The sequence below is a fragment of the Eurosta solidaginis genome, chromosome 4 (assembly GCF_040869045.1).
Source record: "Eurosta solidaginis isolate ZX-2024a chromosome 4, ASM4086904v1, whole genome shotgun sequence".
NCBI lineage: Eukaryota > Metazoa > Arthropoda > Insecta > Diptera > Tephritidae > Eurosta > Eurosta solidaginis.
This window is the reverse complement of record NC_090322.1, coordinates 218,251,981-218,272,732: the sequence shown is the minus strand read 5'-3', so window position 1 is coordinate 218,272,732 and position 20,752 is coordinate 218,251,981. Positions and strand designations below refer to the sequence as shown.

The following is a 20,752-nucleotide window of genomic DNA, read 5'->3' as shown; positions in this document are numbered from 1 at the left end:
GGAATTCAAAATTTAATCACCTAAATGCTGAGTGGGTAGTAGATGCGTAATCAGTAAGAAACTTTTGTTCATTGACGAAATTAAATAAATAATAAGTTCATCATAAAATTAAAAAAATCTTTCTAAGGAACTATGCAGTTCACTACCTTTCGGGCATTTGTAAAGTGATTGATTCCTATTTCTGCTACTAATATTTTTCGAAAAATCGCAAAGACACAACAAAGTTAACGGATGACAATTCGATTTGGCAGCAAAATGGCTGCAATTGTCAAAAAATTTGTCAGCCAAGCAAACTTCTTGTGATCGAATCATGAAAACCTATCGATATGAAATGCTAAACAATGGACTATAACAATTAACAGTAGCAATATTTATAATATGTTCAAAGGTCTTTTAAATTAATAATTGATTTGCGGACTAAAAATTCATGAAATTCCCACAATAAAAGAAATTAGTAAAAGCTAATTTGAGAGTTTTATTGATTGAAACTCATATTGATTAACTACAGAAAGTCTAACATATGCCGCTATAAATACGGTCTAACTAATCTTTTGCAAATCTCATAAATTATCAAGTGTTTGGGATTTCTGTAGCATAATAAATATTTCTTCGAGCTGTCTGACGGTTATTGAAAAATAGAAAAAAAATTGAACTTTTCTCCTAAGTTGCAATTATGCACAAGGTTTCATTTTTGAATTCTTCATATGTATAATATTTTTAAAAATATAAGTAATTATAGGCATAGTCATATAGTCTTTACTTGAGGATCAAACGTGTCGAAGGATTTTAAGCCAAACTTACACACAAGTTAGATATATTTTTTTTTATTATTTCAGGAGAAGGGTGGATAGAAATAGTAAAAACAAATGCAAGGCGCGATAACTCCCAATGAAATTTTAGGCCAAGCTTCTCTTCCAATTCGCATTGTTCTCCTTTTTTCTACCCATTTGTGTTACGGGACGTACATGTTTATGCCGACTCCGGAGTGGCATCGGCAAAGCTGTTGAGTTTTCACTGAAAAACTTTTCATGGCAGAAATAACTCGGAGTGTTTGTCAAATCACTAACGCAGGGCTACCCCGCTTAGTAAAACTTGTTTTCAATTGTAAAAACTTGTTTCTACATTTTTGATGGCGCATTTCCCGGCGTTTGGACCCAGAATATTTGATGTGGTGAGCGGATCACGCTACCACAGCACCACGGATAGAAAGGGCTAAATACAAACCTTGTAGAAGAAGAAGAAAAATTGAGGATTGAATCATTAACTGGTATTAAAAAAAAGTAGTTAAAAAAATAGTTAACTTCCCGTTGAAAATCTCGAAATCGGGTTTTGGATACAAAATGTCTGAAGCGAAATTGTTCAGAATATTCCGCAAAGCACCTTTCGCTTATGCGATTATTTCGTGTTTTCCATAACTTGCAAGTCAACCCACATAAATGTATATACGTATTCGTGTGTATGTATATAACCTTATATGTTTGTATGTAAAACACTTGACTGCTACAATTCGAATAATCGGATAGTAAACTAAACAGTAGACAATATAACCGGCTTTAAGTTACTATGAAAAACTTCGCTGCAGTCAAACCTACTAGTCGTATAGTAAGTCTAGTTTGCCAAATATCTCAAAAAATACACTCAAAAAAATGTTCGTATAAATTCCTGAAAACGAAGAAAAAGAAAGAGAAATTTTTCCTCAAATTAACGAAAAGTTTTATTAAAAAAAAAAAAAATTTTTAAGGCCCAAACAACTTCGACTTTTGCGCCGTTTTGGCGCTGGTTGTTGTTGTTGTTGTTGTAGCGATAAGGAAACTCCCCGAAGGCCTTTGGTAGTGTTATCGATGTTGATGGTCCTTTGACGGATGCAGATCCGGTACGTTCCGGTACCAAGCCCGACCATCTCGGGAACGATTTGGTATGACCACATACGACCTTCTAGGTGTTTGGGGTCGCCAGAGCCTCGGCTGTTAATGAAACAGGAATCGCCACGGATAGGTGAGGTTGACAATTAGGTTGGAGAAGCTATATATTACCCCTTGAAAGGGTTGCGCTACACAACCCCTTGAATCTATTTGGTATTTCAATCGCCTCTTACGACAGTCATATCTACCGCGGGTATATTCTAACCTCTAACCCGCTAGGGGTTTCGGTTCTTGTGTCAATTTGAAGTAAGGCCCTTGAAAGTTTCCCCGCCACAACGCAAAAGAAGAAGTCACATTTTGATTTTTTGTCTGGATGAAAAATTAAAATAGTATTTTGTTAACAGCAATACAAAGTATTGTTTCAAATTATTGTGAATGACCTTGGAATTTAATTGATTCTTCCCGAAAAGCAAGAAATTTAAAGGAGTAATTGACAGCCCCAACAAAATATAAGTAGTTGAATTCATTTTGCATTACCTTGGCGTTGCTGTTGTGTTGCCTAGGGATTAGGAACATGGCAATGCAGACGTTTATGTTTATGTCAGCTGCTGAGGGAAAGTAAGTGCCAAAATGACGCAAAAGTCGAATGTGTTTGGGCTTTTACACATTACATTGAAATTTTCCTCAAAATTCTACTATTATACGAATTGATTACTTTTTTAATATCTTGATTCATATTTTCTTGTAATTTAATTTTTAAATTGCTCGACATAACATGCCTTCAAAATAATTTGCCGTAATCTAAAAATAAAATTCTAAAATTCCATAGGAAAAACCAAAATTTTCTTTTGTATGAAAAGTGGGGCAGTATAATGTATATACATATGCACATATATATCTACATTCGTTTCTTTGATATTTTATGTTACGTATACGACGCGCTGTCTCACAACATTGAACCAAAAGGCATTCTAGACAGGTAAATTGATTTTTATTGATTTAGTTTTTTCAAAATTCACAAACCACCGAACGTCTTAGTTTTAATTAATAAGCCCATAAAAAATGTGTAATATTTGCAAAAGTACACATTCATATTCAGATATGTGTGCATATATTATATAGTAATCCCAGTAGGAAATGTAGCAAATGAGATGAGTGGTTTTGTTCGAATTATTATTATTGTTATTAGGCCTCAATGCAATGCGACCTTTATTTGGATCTATAGTGATTGAACTTTCAGCATATTACTGTAAGAGCCTTTTAATGTATTTAATTAACTCTCCATGTTTTGTAGACAACAGAAATCACTTTACCAGAAACAAATTTTCGAGAAGAGCTTCATCGGCTTCTTATTGGCTACAACCCATATGTTTTTATAATCGTTTTAATAGCGATTAGGAAGAACTATCGTCGGCTTATCGTTCTGTAATCGTCTTGTTATTGCCGAGTGATCGGGATACAGATTTGTAATCAATTTTACATTAAAGTTTTATAGGTTTCTGTATCATAACTTTTAAAAAAAACTCCCATAAGATATTGGTAATAATTCGATAAAAAACCGATAACATATTTATAACATATCGCTAATTTTTCTATGATAAATCCAAATCGTTTCTTGAACACACAGATAACTTATCGATTAAAAATCAATTTAATCTTATTATATTTTGTTTTATTTTAGTTTATTCCATTTTATTTCATTTTATTCCAATCTAATTTATTTTAACTTGCTTTATTTTATTTTTTGTTGTTATGCCGGCCTACTGATTTTTAAGATCGCGGGTTCGAATCGAACTCAACGCCTAAAAATAATTATTTTATCATTATTATTGTTATGATAAATTTTATCTTGATTGAAAAAATTATTAAATTAGAATAGAAGAAAGAAAAAATTTTTAGACAACTGCCAAAGCTCGTTGTATAGATCCATTTCGGGAACTGCTAAATTCCTTCATTGGCAACGTTTAGGCGCCACTGCTATAACCATTCAGCCATCACAGCGGTTTTTTGTTCTTGCCAATTGATATTCACAACACTGCGACATCTGTTGCAGAATGAATGTGAAAATTGGACTTGTTTGATGGCAATGCTGCCATAGTGTCATATTTTATTGACTGGGATGTATTAACAATTTTTTGTTGTTATATCGGCCTACTGATTTCTTCTATTCTAATTTAAAAAAATTTTTCAATTAAGAAAAAAATTATCATAACAATAATAATGATAAAAAATTATTGTTAGGCCTTGAGCTCCATTCGAACCCGCGATCTTACAAACCAGTAGGCCGATATAACAACAAAAATGTATAGCTTATTTAATTTTGTTTTATTTATTTTATTTTTCTTTGTTTGCGCTTAATATAAATTTAAGCAAGCAATGTACACAAATTTTTCCCAAATTATTAAATAAAATGTACAGAGATGTTATAACCAAGAAAACAGTAAAAAGAAATTAAATTCAGCTTAAACCTTAATACTTTACTACGTGCTTTGTTTTTATAAAACCTTTTTTATGTCAGTAATAAAAATCACGCATTTGCTCATGTTAGCTTCAGCTCTTTATTTCAAACAAAACTGCAGTGTATACCTTTGTTGGAGCACTTGCAGGCACAAAAATTGTGTATGTATATGCTCAGAAGCTTTTATATATATGGACATAGCTGAAATCTTTGCCATGAGTTGCTGCGTGATTTCATTGATATCAACGTACCACATGACGCTACAGTATATTGACTGTTGACTGTGACTATACTTGCGCTCTCATTTTTATTACCCCAAACACTTTACCAATACCACACACTACGCGAACTTAACTTATACATTCTCAGGTACTTCATAGGGGACATATGCCAACATTCCACACTACGCCTGAATTTAAACTATACATATAGCATACCTCTTAGAAAACAAAAAACAAAAAAGGGCAGGTTTAGCCTGGTGTCATTGGACCACTTGAGGGCATCGCGCTGCCACAACGTCCAATTACAATTATAATTAAAAAAAAAAAATAATTGAACATAATCAAATAACCATCATGTAAGGGGCAAAATACACGAACCGAAAATGGTACTGAAATTGGTACAACACCGAAGCCGGATTATCTCCCAAATAAAGGACAGTTTGCACACAAAAATCAACATTCCACCCTGCCGGAATAGCAACGAAACAAACCAAATCAATAAAAATATTATTAATTAATATTATTATAGCCGAAAGCCCTGGCCGCTAGAGTCTCTCTTTCTTTTGTAGAATAGCAATTTTATTGTTATTTTTCATTTAATAAATAAATAAATAATAATATAACTAATTTTTTTTTTTTTTTTTTGTAATTACTTCATTATAAAGCAATAGACATAGAAAACCCTCAATTTCAATCAGTAAATTGAATTCTCAAAAGAGTACAATACATAAAGAAAAAAAAAAGTGTACAAGGGTACAATACATACTATAATGAATAATTAGTATAACTTTTTATCGCTAAGTATTATGTCTGGCTAAATGTGAATTCTTTTCAGAATTTCGTCAAAATAAAAGGAGGAGTGAACTTGTTTTTAAATTTGTATAACAAATTTTTATTTTTTTTTTTTTTGTCTATTGCAAAGAGTTAGTATGTAGGGGATATACATACTAACTCTTTGCAATCTCATTTTATTGCCAATTTTGTTATCAATTTGTTTACCTCCTCCAGACCGTATATCTTACGGAAATAAATATTCAACAATTTTAACCACAACAACAGTAGCACATACAAGAACAACAGTCTAAGGCATACAACAAGCTTTATCAATTGTGTTTTGATTTTTTTGAAGAGTTATTGTCGCAGTAACATTTTTCATTTAAAATTTGCCATAGATTGCTAATATTTGACATTTATCGTTTGACCATTAAAAGCGAAGCACCACATCAACTAACTGTGTTTAAGTTAAATCTACATACATATATATAAACAGATCGTATAACATTATTACTGTTTTATAACAAAAATAAAATCTGTCGTGCATAATAAATACACAAATATAACTATTTTAAATTGTGAAGAGCAGTTGATTATTAAACATTCAGCAAATGAATGTTGTTAAATAACAACTTTCTATTTTTTTTAATATGTATAAAGAAGGATTGTTAAACAATTGAAGTTAATGAAACTTAAACAAGAAGAATCTGTTATGTGATATTAGTGAAATTCAGTTACAAATAGAATAATTAGTTACTACTTTTTGTTGTGAAATCAAAACAAATGTAAAATATTCATTTAATGTGCTAAAAATTTCTTAGAACAGAAATCAAAAGAGTTTCGAAACAATAATTTGCCGAACAAATTCAACTATAATTTTAACTATACACATACATAAACGACGCACAAATAAAAATAGTAAGTGATTATTTAATTTTTATAGTTTGTTTAAAAAGTTTAACTGAGCCATTCATTTGTGGTATCTATTCACGTTACCTCATTAACAACTTCTCTGCTTACAAGTTATTTGTTTCCATTGTATTTTATTTTTATAAAAAATTTAACCGAATAAGCAACTTAGCTGACGATCAGGGTCGCGTAATTACCCCAATTGTGTTTATGCTAAGTATATTTGCTCAAGTTATAAAATATGTGGTGAAATAATAAGTGCGCCCCAATGAGCTATCAAGCTCTGAATCACGAACAAATTTCTCAGCAACGATCCAGAGCAGTTCTATGAAAGTTGGCAGCACTCAATTGTTGTCTGTGTACTGACTTCAATAAGCACTGCAAAAACATTGATACGTGTGACTCACTCCACGTAATACAAAAATATCTGCTGACTACCTTAAATACGCAATGATTTCGGTGGGTGGCTTGGAACCACGTCCTTTCCAACCTCCCACACATTGCAGCCCTACTTGTTATGTGTCAAATATACATCAGCTGCTCAAAATCACGTCTTATCACCACCTCCAGTAACTTTGGGCGGGTGGCTTTGAATCACGTCATTTCCAACCTCTCACACATCGCATCCCTACTTGTTACGTGTGAAATATACACCAGCTGCTCAAAATCACGTCTTATCACCAGCTCCAGTAACTTTGGGCGGGTGACTTGGAATCACGTCCTTTCCAACCTCCCACACATCGCAGCCCTTCTTGTTATGTGTCTAATATACATCAGCTGCTCAAAATCATGTCTTATCACTAGCTCCAGTAACTTTGGGCGGGTGGCTTGGAATCATGTCCTTTCCAACCTCCCACTTATCGCAGCCCTACTTGTTGTGTGCCAAATATACATTAGCTGCTCGAAATCACGTCCATTTCGACAGCACTAATAATCAACCCCCATTGCTCGGCATCACAGTCCATCCCGACAACTGATTTAATAATATATATACATATTTTATAATATAATTTTGTTCAATTTGTATGCTAGTGTAATTAATCTGTAATCCGTAACTATATTTAGTCTGTTTAATTGTTAAATTTGTAGACTAATAAATATATAAATGTGTGCCCGTTAATTACAAACTTTTTTTCCAGAATAGCCCTCTAAAATTTTCGTTGAAAATTCAAAAGAAATATCAAACTAAGAACTAGTATTATTAGTTCTTTAAACCATGACACACATGCGAAATATATTCCAAATAAAATTATATAGAATTTTCAAAGATTTTGGGAGAGATATCTAGGTCGTGTTTTAAACTTAATGAAAATCGTCGGAAAGCTGTTATTAAAAAGTTTACTTCCGCCAGAAGCTTTGTGCAAAAAGTAATTGCATATTCAGTTTTAGTTCTTGTATTTTTCTTATCTTGTTGTACATACGCATCCACACTTAAGCAGAAAAGTGTTCTGTGCGTAAAACTATAGATCGGGCGCCGGTATTGGATAGGCTTAGGTTTCTTTTCTGGTTTGTTGTGTACCTATATACTTTGAAAGAAATAAAATTTTTAATTTTCGCTATGCACTATTGATATCGAAGTCAAACGCGCCAGTTTTAACTTCATCAAAAATAAAGTGTGGCTATTCACATTTTATTAAATGACCTTTTGTGGAGTGTTTAATTTCTACTTATTATTAAGAACTCGTGAGCTTAACATCGGCTTATAATAATTGATTACTCAATTATTATGTTTTTCTAAGAGAAACTGAAAAGAAAGAAACATTTACTGGCATATTGCGATGGTACCATTTCGAAAACCGCCACGTAATCATCATCAGGTAATTTCGTAATGTTACCGAGATTCTAACCGCGAATCACACGGTGAGAGTGCAGTTGCCTTAACCACTAGGCTATCCTGCTTGCATTTGTTTCCTTGCTTAATTCAGTTTATCTCATTTCTACACTAACAACACAATAGAGACATTCTGACTTTATTAATTTTGCGTGTTATGTAGATTTGTTTTGGTAAAGTTTCTTTTTCGTTGCGAATGAGAAGCTTTGTAAACTCGGGCATACTTTTGATTGTTTGTTTTAATGGTGTATCCAATTTATACTTATTATTAAGAATTCATGAGCTTAATACTGTTTTCACACAGAAACTTAATGATCTCATTTCACCTTCTAATGAAATCGTACAATTTTTGCTTTCAAACAGAAGTAACTGCTCGATTAGTATGAAGGATGAAATGTCAAGCGAATAAAATGACAATGCTATATGACAGACAATCATGGCGAAACGATACAAGGTGGCAGCATGGTGACATACCTACAAACATAAAAAAATTCCATGTAAATTCGATGGACAAATGTCAAATGATGTATCAAATCAAATAAAAAAGGTTATAATCAGCTGTTCGATGCGGCCACCTTGTATCGTTCCGCCATGCAGACAATGACATTTACTTTGACAAATGACATTTTTAAGCACTGAACACACCAAAAACTAAGAAGCTGAACGCTGCCAACAGAGTTGCATTGTGCTTTTGACTTCATTAGGCATTCGATTAGCTACTAATGAAATAATTATAGATTCGAATTTTGTAGGGAAGATTGAGCTCAATAAGCGTCTTAATTTAGAAAACTGCCTTTATTATTCAATAAGCCGTCTGTGTGAAAATAGTATAACAGCGGGTTATACTAATACAACAATTATTATGTTTTTCTTAGAGAAACTGAAAAGAAAGAAAGATTTACTGGCATATTGCGATGGTACCATTTCGAAAACACCCACGTAATCATCATCAGGAAATTTTCAAAGAAACATTTATTAATTCCATATAGTTTGACGTACAGATGTTTTTCAGAATTTTGTGCAAATGGTCTAGCATCATTACTTTTGCAAACTTTAACAATAAAAAATAAACAAATGTAAGACGCGATAACCTCCGAAGAGATTTAAGGCCGAGCTTCTCTTCCAATTTGCGTCGTGTTCCTTTTTAATTCAACATCCATTGTTCAATTGAGCTGTCATAACCAACCCGCCCCATAAATGAACGAATTTAATTAATCGCGATAATAATCGATGATTATGCATAGCATATCGGTCAATGATATTTTGTTCGTTATTAATTTTGTAAAAATAGCGCTGAGTCAGTTAAAGAATTTTTAACTTATCTCTAAAATAAATACGACTCAAACTTAATTTGTAAGCATTTTTGCAATACATTTACACTAAAACTACCGAATGATCTATTAAACTGCACACATTTGATAGATTACAATTATCTTCGATTAAATAAAAATGTTTAATAGGTCCGCTTTATTCAACAAAATCATAAAAATCAATGAATCATTTCAGTCATATAAAATATTTGAAGCGAGTGCCAGGCACCAATTTAATAAGTCATACTAAACTACTATTTAATTTAACACTTAAAAAAGTTCAAATTGATTATTAACTTAAGGAATTTACTTAGCAAATCTTTAAGCATGCCCTGCAATAATTATACAAATTATAGGGCTAATTTATGTCACATTATAAATATAGTTTGCTTAACATTGATATTAAGTGTTATAAGTAATTATATGTACTACTTACTCAATGTTGCAGTGCTTACCTAAGGAATAATTCTAGCTAAAATTCAAGCTTATAAATATTTATAGGTAAAATCAAAAACAAAACAGCACCTGTCGATCAGAAAAAATCTACTATTACTAAGATTATTATATGATATAAGTTTATTTTCCCATTCCCATGCTACATTGAATGATTGCATTTTAAGTTCGGTTTAGTACTGTCGATCTTTTTTAATATCCCAATTTCATTGTCGGAGCTTGTGCGCTAATTTAAATACAATTTTTACTTTAAATGTCTGTAATAACCTGCTGTAATTGCCGAAAACTACCTTCGCAAGTATCTCACCGCTTGTCTCAAGTACTACTAATCGAAAGGCCAACAAGAATAAGTGTAACGAGCCGGACCCGTCCGCAACCAATATAAAAGTATGTTATCAAATATCAACAAAAATCAGCTTTTCTAATAACTTATAGGTTGCACTGCCATCTAGCGCATCTGCCTATAATGCAGCGCAAATATTCACAATAGTGCCATAGTACAAATAGATTTCTTTGTGTGCTCACAATCGTTTATTTTTAATAAAATATAGCTAAACAAAAGCACAAAAGCAAAAAAACAGACGCGGTAAAGATGGGTTTGATGGTGAATGAGGACAAAACGAAGTACCTGCTGTCATCGAGCAAAGAGTCAGCGCATACGCGCCTTGGCAACCACGCTACTGTTGGCAGCCATAATTTCGAAATAGTAAAACACTTCGTTTATTTGGGAACCAACATTAACACTAGCAACAACATCAGCACTGAAATCCAGCGAAGAATTGCTCTTGCCAATAATTGCTACTTTGGACTAGAAAGGCAATTGAAAAGTAAACTGATCTCTCGGCAAATGAAAATCATGCTCTACAAGTCATTTATCGTGGTGGTAAAGCATGAACCATGACAACACCAGAAGAGGCGGCTCTGGGAGAGTTCGAGAGAAAAGCTCTACCAAAGATTTACGGACCTCTACGGGTTAACGACGGCAAGTACCGCAGAAGATTTAATGATGAGCTGTGCGAGCTTTACGCAGACATCAACATAGTCCAGCGAATTAAAACGCAGCGGCTACGCTGGGCGGGCCATGTTATGCGAACGAAAGATGAAGCTCCGGCTAAGAAGCTATTTTTCTCGGAACCCGCCGCAGCAGGTGGTCCCTACTCCGCTAGAAGGACCAAATAGGGCCAGTTAATCCAATAACGAAGCGCCTTGTTGGACGGAAATATACGTTTAAATGGTTAAGCGCCAGTTGTGTAAGTTAATAAGTTATAAAAAGCAGTCTTTTATTCACAAGGACTCATTTTTGTATTTTTATTAATAATTTTGTATTAATAAATTTAAATAACGTATAAAATATTCGATTCCGTAGCTTTTAAACTATGTATTGTTTTGAACTCTTGATTGTGATTTACGTGCCGAGTATTTCAAATTGAAGTTAAAACGAAAGTCAATCTGTAGAGAGCACTTCTGCTAAACCATGATGCTAATGTCATGGACTGCACACCTTTTACAGTTAGGAGGTCACCATAGGCGAAGATATCTCACCACAGCACTAAGTATTCTATAATATTACACTGAGAGAAAAAGACAAGTAAAATCAACAGAATTTCGGGTCAATTCGACCAATGTTACCGTAAATTTTTATCCATCGCAAACGGTACCAGAATCAAACGAAGTAGTGAACGCCGTGAATGTATGTTTCTCTTCAAAAGTAGCACAAGCATTTGTGTGATATTGACAGTTGTTCGCTGTTGAAATTACCAATAAAATGATTTATTTTTACAGAGAAATCAGTTACATTGATTGAGAATGTTCCTAACTTGAGACTAGCAGTTTCTCTTCTGTTGAAATAGCTAAACAAACTTATTTTCTTCACAAAAACTCAACTCAATTAAACATAATGCGATCAATTTTACTGAATGTCTGTTAATTCAAGAGCAACAAACCTGATTTGTTGATTTTACTAGCTTCATTTCTTTTGGTGTAGACGTTAACTGAAACTTATTGATTTAAAAATAAAAACAAGTAAGGAAAGCTAAGTTCGGGTGTAACCGAACATTACATACTCAGCTGAGAGCTTTGTAGACAAAATAAGGGAAAATCACCATTTAGCAAAATGAACCTAGGGTAACCCTGGAATGTGTTTGTATGACATGTGTATCAAATGAAAGGTGTTAATGATTATTTAAAACGTAGTGGGCCTTAGTTCTATAGGTGGACTTCTTTTCGAGATATCGCAATACGGGTGGACCAGGGGTGACTCTAGAATGTGTTTATACGATATGGGTATCAAATTAAAAGTATTAATGAGGGTTTTAAAAGGTAGTAGCCCTTAGTTGTATATGTGAAGGCGTTTTCGAGATGTCGACCAAAATGTGGACCAGGATGACCCAGAACATCTTCTGTCGGGTACCGCTAATTTATTTATATATGTCATACCACGAACAGTATTCCTGCCAAGATTCCAAGGGCTTTTGATTTCGCCCTGCAGAAATTTTTCATTTTCTTCTACTTAACTTTTACAAAGTTTTTTCTAAAGTTATATTTTGCGTCAAAAAACCAATCCAATTACCATGGTTCATCCCTTTTTTCGTATTTGATATAGAATTATGGCATTTTTTTCATTTTTCGTAATTTTCGATATCGGAAAAGTGGGCGTGGTCATAGTCGGATTTCGGCCATATTTTATACCAAGATAAAATGACTTCAGATAAGTATGTGAACTAAGTTTAGTTAAGATATATCGTTTTTTGCGCAAGTTATGGTGTTAACGGCCGAGCGGAAGGACAGACAGTCGACTGTGTATAAAAACTGGGCGTGGCGAATGTTGACATAATTTACTTTATACTGTAAATATATTAAATTTTTTGTTAAAATTTGACTTAAAAAAAATTTTTTTTTAAGTGGGCGTGTTCTTCATCCGATTTCGCAAATTTTTATTTAGCACACATATAGTAATAGAAGTAACGTGCCTACCAAATTTCATCATGATATCCTCAGCGACTGCCAAATTATAGCTTGCAAATCTTTTAATTTACCTTCTTTTAAAAGTGGGCGGTGCCACGCTCATTGTCCAAATTTTTCTAATTTTCTATTTTGCGTCATAAGGTCAACGCACCTACCAAGTTTCATCGCTTTATCCGTCTTTGGTAATGAATTATCGCACTTTTTCGGTTTTTCGAAATTTTCGATATCGAAAAAGTGGGCGTGGTTGTAGTCCGATTTCGTTCATTTTAAATAGCGATCTGAGATGAGCGGGCAGGAACCTACATACCAAATGTCATCAAGATACCTCAAAATTTACTCAAATTATCGTGTTTACAGACGGACGGACGGACGGACGGACATGGCTAAATGAATTTCTTTTTTCACCCAGACCATTTTGATATAAGGAGTCTATGGGCCGACCGAATTTGGTACAGGTGACTTACTTGACTAGCTTATTATTTGCGATCGATCTATTTTAAAAAATCTAATTTATGGTGCGATTTACTAAAGGAGTACCTCTTGATCAAGCTTAATATTTGATAAGTAGCTTTTCTTTACCTGAAGTGAACCCGTGACCGAGCAATTCGGAAAACACATTTTTTTCTTCCAAGTCTACTTAAATTTGTGAAATTTTTTTGTTTCGGGAAATTTTATGTTTTAAGGAAAAACTTTTTTTTTTAGAAAACGCATTAAAATAAAAAAATCTGTTTTTTTCGAGAAAACAATTTGATATAGATACTTGTCTCTAGAAAATAAATATTTTTAACTCTTTTATTTTTGAAAACAGCGTATTATTGTTGTGAAATCAATTTTTGCATATAAAAGCTTTTTTTATAAGTAATTTTTTAGGTTCTCGTTTTTGGAAAACAATTTTTTGAAAGAATAATTTTCTGAACAAATAAATTTTCTGGTAAAATTCATTTTACTTTTTTGTACTACTTTTATTTGCATTAAGCCAAACTTGTTAAGCCAAATTTTTTTTCTTCCAAGTCTAAAATTTATGAAATTTTTTTTTGTTTTGAGAAATTTTATGTTTTAAGGAAAACTATTTTTTTTTTTAGAGCTCCAAAAATTTAATAATTTAAATATTGAAGGCCGAAAAACAACAAATAAAAAACATTAAAATAAAAAAATCTGTTTTTTTTTAGAAAACAATTTGATATAAAATAAATACTTGTTTCTAGAAAATATATTCTTTTAACTCTTAATTTTGAAAAAACTATTATTTTTGAAAACAGCGTATTATTGTATGAAAACAATTTTTTTATATAAAAGCTTTTTATATATTTTTTATATTTCTTTGATTTTTGTTGTTAAAGTATTTTTTTTTGATTGTTCGTTTTTGAAAAACAATTTTTTGAAAGAATTATTTTCTGGAAAAAAAGAATTTTTCTGGTAAATTTTTTTTTATTTTTTTGTACTACTCGTTTTGCCTTAAGACAAACTTGTCAAGCCAAATGTTTTTTCCAAGTCTACTTTAAAACTATTTTTGTTTTCAGAAAAAACATTAAAATAAAAAATCTGTTTTTTTTTTCGAGAAAACAATTTGATATTAATAATTGTTTCTGGAAAATATATTTTTTTAACCCTTTTATTTTTGAAAACACTATTATTATTGGAAAAAACGTATTATTGTTGTGAAAACAATTTTTTTATTAAAGCTTTTTAGAGATTTTTTGGTTTTTTATTTCTTTGAGATTTTGTTTTTTTTTTTTTGTTAAAGTATTTTTTTTAGTTTTTTGAATTTTATGAAAGAATTATTTTGTGGAAAAAAGAATTTTTCTGGTAAAATACTTTATATTTTTTGTACTATTCTTTTTTTTTGCATAAAGCCAAACTTGTTAAGTCTAATTAAATTTGGAAATTTTGGAAATTTCTTTGTTCCGAGAAATTTTATTTGTTTTGAGGAAATATAATTTATTATTATATTAATTTGTTGTCTTCAAGACCAAGTTTATTTTTTTACAAGTTATTTTATATTAAATCATTATACATAGAAAACGAGTAAATTAAAAAAAAAAACAAAAAAAATAATAAATAGTATAGCCGACTATACATATTACAAAAATAACAAACTTGGCCTTGAAGACAACAAATTATTACAGACCAGTAAAACAAAACATAACAGCAAATATAATTTTATAATTTTTTAGAAAAAAAATTAAAAAACTATTTTATTTTTGGGAAAACAATTCTTTGTAAATAATTGTTTCTTGAAAAAAAAAATCTTTTATTGTTTTATTTTTGAGAAAACTATTGTTTTTTAAGAGAATAGCTGTTAAGATTTTTTTAGTGTTATTTTTGAGAAAACTATTGTTTTTTAAGAGAACAGCTGTTAAGATTTTTTTATTTTTATTTGTTTGAGATTTTTGTTTTTTTTTTGCATTACGTTAAAATATTTTATATGCTTGTTTTTGTGCAACCAATTTTTTTAAACAGTTATTTCCTTTCGGAAACGTGCTGCAAGTTTTATAATAATTTTATTATTATTTTTTTTTTTAAATATGTAACTAACTTCCTTGAACAGAAATAGCCCGATATTATCTTTCTTTCAATTTTTGAGTTTTTTTTTTTTAACCAGGGAAAACTTAAGTGCATAACATTGACTTGAAACGATCACTGACGTTGACAAGCCATTTATTTGCCGTAATAATTGACTGATTTATCTGATAGCGTGCATCTATTTATTTGATTTCTTTTTAATTTCACAACATTCATATATGACTTAAAATTTACAGGCGGATACTATGAAGAAAAGTTTAGAGAGGGGAATGGAAAGCGATAAGATGAGTGCAATTTTTTTGCTAAAAAAAATAAAAATAAACATGTTTAAAAGTACTCACATTTGTTACTGAAAGTAATGAACATCTTTTATTTATTTTTCTTCTGTAACTTTCGATATGATAAATATTAACTGAAAAATTATATTAAAAAAAATTTTATTTGAAAATCGTTCATATTTATTTTTATTATACCCGTGAATAATTTAAAAAAATAATGCTATGAAAATTTTCAAGAATTATGTGCAAACTATATATAATTAGGCAGCTTCATAAGTTTTACTTGGCTTTGTATGATGTACATCAATATAAAGTCTATTCAACTTTTGAAACATGTAAATAAATATGTATATTGGTATACGATAATTACTTGAAAAACCACAGCAGTTAGCTTTTCGTGTGAAACTACAAATCATAACAAAGCGATAATTAATTGGTCAAGCATTAGCTACCGCTTCTTTTCTAAATATATATTTAAATAATTTTTGTTCTATTACTTTAATAACAGTATTCAATGTTACTTATCTTAACCTTCACTCCAGCATATGCTGTACTGTAATTGCACTGCAGTGAACCCCCAACTAGCCAGCAAACAATCAAAATACTTCGCTCAGTATCTAGTTAAGAAATTCAAAAATTGATATTTGGTATTAATTAATAGTTTTTACTTACTCTCAATTTATGTGCTGGCAAGACTGAGAAAAATCTTATCTAAGTGATATAAAAAAAGATGACGGGGAATGGTCACACAGTAGTGGGCGATAAAAACTTTCGCCAAGTTCAAGCCTTCGAGTCCAGATGGGGTACTCTCTGCTATGTTGCGAATGACAGATGGAACGATTATAAAATAGCTGAGAATAACCGTTGAATGTTGCGTAAAACCTGTGGTCACAAAGCTTAACAGCACAAGTCCATTTTTGGCAAAATTGAGTTATTATCATGATTGAATTTTCCTTATTCGATTTCATATCGTGTCAAAATTTTTGTGAAGATCACTCCAATAGTTAACGAGATATTAAGAAAAGGCAAATAGCGTTAAAATAGCATATCTAGCTTGTGCTTTTATTCCATAATAAGTATGTTGTTCGAAAACGTACATAAGTATAATTGTAATGTTTTATTCAATATATTTTCCTTCCAATGTGTATCATTACTTAACTTATGCCTTTGTTCTATGCTTTATTTCCTATTTTTTGTAAACATAATAAGAGATATGTTATTTTTCCAAGACGACTTATTTGTGTCAAATAAAATAACTTGACTTTCTTAGGTATAAATTACGTTTTTAAGCGTATTTGGAAAACTAATAGTACTTATGTAAGTTGCCTGCCAGCATAAGATGCATATAATATCATCTGAGATATTCCAAAAAAAGTTTGTTCGATTCCCTCGAAAACTTTTTTCAGATTATAATTTAAATCTTTAAAATGCTCTCCTGAAAAACGCAAAAACCGCACTTGTGCTGTTAAGCCTTGTGACCACAGAAACATGACCACGTCCCGCAATTTTGGAAAACGGCTCGAGTAGTCTTCAAAGCGAGAAGCAACTACACCCGAAAGACTATAGGCCTCTAAGTTTAAAATGGGAAATGAAAGAAGCATTTGTCTCTTTAGCACAACATGCTTACACCACAAGCAAGTCAGTCGATACCGCATTGCGATTGAAGTACATCCGCCCTTAACAAATTGGATCGGCTTCATGTTAAGATGCAGTATTATCACGTCGCAATGGGGTCAATGCGAGGTCACAATGTAGAGAAAAGCAGCAGGCTGGAGTTTTATCACCAATGCTGTGGACAATGGCTATCAACCAATTGCTTAGGCGGTTCAACGGAGGACCAGTCGTTTAAGTCATCATAAACGGCAGATGCCTAATAACAATCAGCTCTCTGATGGATCGGGCACTTTGGCATGTAGAGGCCTGGGCATCTGGAGTTGGGTTAATCGCCAGCGCGGAAAAACGGATCTAACACTATTAACAAGGAAATATAATATTGGACAACAAAAAAAGTACAGCACAAAATATCTAGGAATTATACTAGATAGTAAGTTGTCGTGGAAACTCTATGTGGAAGAGAGAGCGAAGAAAGCCTTGCAAGAAGATGCTAAGATGCACTCGGGGCCTATCGCCCAAACTCTCTCTTTAGTGTACAGCCACACAAAAAAAATACGTATACCAAAAAACTTGAGGCGGTATGCAGATTATCAATGATTGGCTTGACGGGAGCCCTGAAAACTACTCCGTTAGCACCATTGCCCACCAGTCTGCACATCCCACCTGCAGATCTTATAACCAAAAATATAGCGTTAGCAACTGCAACCAGGCTTAAGGGCTCGGGGCAGCTTGGGTGCAGGCCGTAGCAGTATAGCTCAATTAAATAAAGGGCAAACGGACTACATGGTCCCGTGCCTGAGCTTCGAATAGATCTCGGGGCTACAATAGAGCAGGAGGGGTTGGCACAAGGGTGCTGAAGTTGTATTACATATTATGCACGTGTATACCGATGATTCCAACTTAACGAAAGAGGTCGGGTATGCGGTTTACTGCATCCATCCAGAAATAAGTACATCCTACGGGCTGCCAGATCCCTGCAGCGCTTTTCAGGCGTAAATTGTTGCCGTAAAAAAAGCAGCAGAAATTCTGGAGGAAGCGTGCTTAAGCTGCAATCGCGGCAATATATATACTGACAGTCAGGCAGCGATCAAGCAATAATCTCAAACAGTGCATCATCAAGAAATGTCCTGAAATGAAAAGAAGCATTGGAGAGACCTCGCTCAGGACGGACAATACATCTGTATGAGGTTTCCGGTCATTAAGGGTAGCGAAAAGGCTGAAGACGCAGCACTCGATAAATCGACGGTAAACGTCCCAATCCGTTTGGGAGAAGTCAAAAGGATACAGGAGTTGCAGAAATGAACAGAAGCGCGTGGCTGCAAAATTTCTAAGATCGTGTGTAAATCCAACGATGTTAGACTCAGCAAGTTGCCCATATCTCTAAAGATACAAGGCTCACGATGAGCATATTAATTGGACACTGCCTTCTGGCGTCACATGCTAATAAGTTAAGATAGGCCTTGTCAGTAACAGCAGATGAAAGAGTGTGAGCTGCAAGAAGAAACGGTTGAGCACATTCTGTGTTTGTATTCTGTGTTCGAAACGTTACGGCTCCAGCTACTAGGGGTGGCATATTTGCCAGTTCTCGACACGGCAATTAAGCTAGATCCTAGAAAACTTCTAGTATTTTCCACAAGGACAGAGTTATTCTATAACATAAAATTGAAAATAATATAATAATAATAATAAAAAATAAATAATATTAAATTTTCTCCAATTTTTCATTATGAAGATGTAGGAACCTTGCGTCTGCCACAGTACGGTGGTACATAAATCGTACATACATATATATATTATACACATAAATACATATTTACTTTATTTTTACTACTCTTCCTATTGTTTCGTTACATCTTTGTTCTCACAGTCGCTGTGATTAAAATTCTGACGAGCTGCCATGCCAACTGGTTATTGACAACAAATATTCGTGAGCAGGCTAATTATTCATTAGCCTTTGGTTAATATAAAAACGCTTTGTCTGAGTTCCGTTGTTGTTCAAACTATGAATGATAATAATAAAAATACTTAAAGTAATAATATCAATAAAATAATTTAAAAAAATTTCAGTTAAACGGTTTTATTGAAAACAATACTTACATTCAGTAATAATAATACTAAAAGATAGAAAATAATTAGGTAGGTCTTAGGTATTAGTCATCACACTCCTCATCAATCTAGGGCGTTGATCAGAAAAATAAATAAAAGTGTTGGGCGCGTGAAATTTGTAAAAAACGTGAGGCGTAGCATAACCTACTTAAGGTTCAGTTGATCGTACGTATGCATATATGAAAATATCGTTTATAAGGATGTAAGCGCTTGACTATCAATAGAAATTTGACGCGGCTCACGTTTTTATTTTTTTTTTCTGATCAACGCCCTAGATTGATGAGGAGCGTGATGACTAGTATCTAGGACCTACCTAATTATTTTCAATCTTTTAGTATGATTATTATTATTATAAGCCGGTGTTAAGCTCATGAATTCCAAAAATTTTTTTTAATTAACAGACATTCAATAAAATTTATCGTATTATGGTTAATTCAACCGAGTGCTTTGTCATGAAAACAAATTTGTTTAGTAATTCCAACAGAAGAAAAACTGTTGGTAATAAACGAACAATACTCTGTAGAAATGACAGGTTCTCAATCAGTCTAACTGATTTTTTTGTTAAAAGAACTGATTTTATTGGTCATTTCAAAAGCGAGCAACTGTCAACATTAAACAAACGCATCAGCTAATTTTAAAGAAAAACTTTTGCTCACGGCACTCACCACTTTGTTCTTGTGACTATCGTGCCACAGAAATCTCTGTCGTATCAAAAGCTACTATTATTCTAATGTTGACGAAAATCTGTTATTTTAACAGTTTTCATTGGTATTCTTAGACACGGCTTTTTAATACAAGTTCAACTCAGTTTATCAGTGGAACTACGCCTAATTTTATTTTTCAGTTTTCAGACTACTTTAACTGAAGTTTAAGCGGCCCATCTGGCAGGGTTAAACTCCAGTTATTATTAGTTTTATTATTAGTTTTTGCGTTCGTTCAAAATGGCGTCGAATAGACCCAACATGCTTTTGGTCTTGAGCACTATTAGAGCTCATGTTTATAAATTGCATACTTCTACAATCTCAAGAGTTGTTTCGAAACAGCGGCTTAACTTGACAGTCACGCCGTTCTCAGCAAAAAAAAGGAATTTTTTATAAAGCAAAAAATTCTATTCATTAATTTGAAAAGAAGATAGTTCTCAACTTGTATTTAAGTGTAGTTCTCTAATTGGACTCAAAGGTTAGATTCCAATACTACAGTATTTTCACGAAAATTAAATAAAACTTATATAAAGGGAGTTCACATTATTGTGCAAATGATTTAGCACCATTGCATTGTAAAATTTTGTGGCATATTTTTTACAATACGCTAACAAAATAAAAGGCTATGCATATGGTACGTCATGGCAAATACGCAACATCAATCAACAACTGTCAAAAGCAAACAAAACATGCAAGAAGGAAATTAAAACGAAAAAAGTTGTTAATGATCCGTAGCTTTCGTTGGCTA

General features: G+C 32.5%; 1 protein-coding gene across 3 annotated transcripts in view; it reads left to right on the top strand.

The window, feature by feature from the left end:
- Positions 1 to 20,752, top strand: part of LOC137250978 (UNC93-like protein) — a 284,617-nt gene that overhangs the window by 143,986 nt on the left and 119,879 nt on the right. Inside the window, exon 1 of one of the 3 annotated variants that reach the window (XM_067784785.1) lies at positions 6,099 to 6,233. The exons of the other annotated variants lie outside the window; for them this stretch is intronic. The gene's annotated coding sequence lies outside the window, so the exon portion shown is untranslated. Of the gene's footprint in view, positions 1 to 6,098; positions 6,234 to 20,752 lie in introns of those variants that run through there. 3 annotated transcript variants of the gene reach the window in all.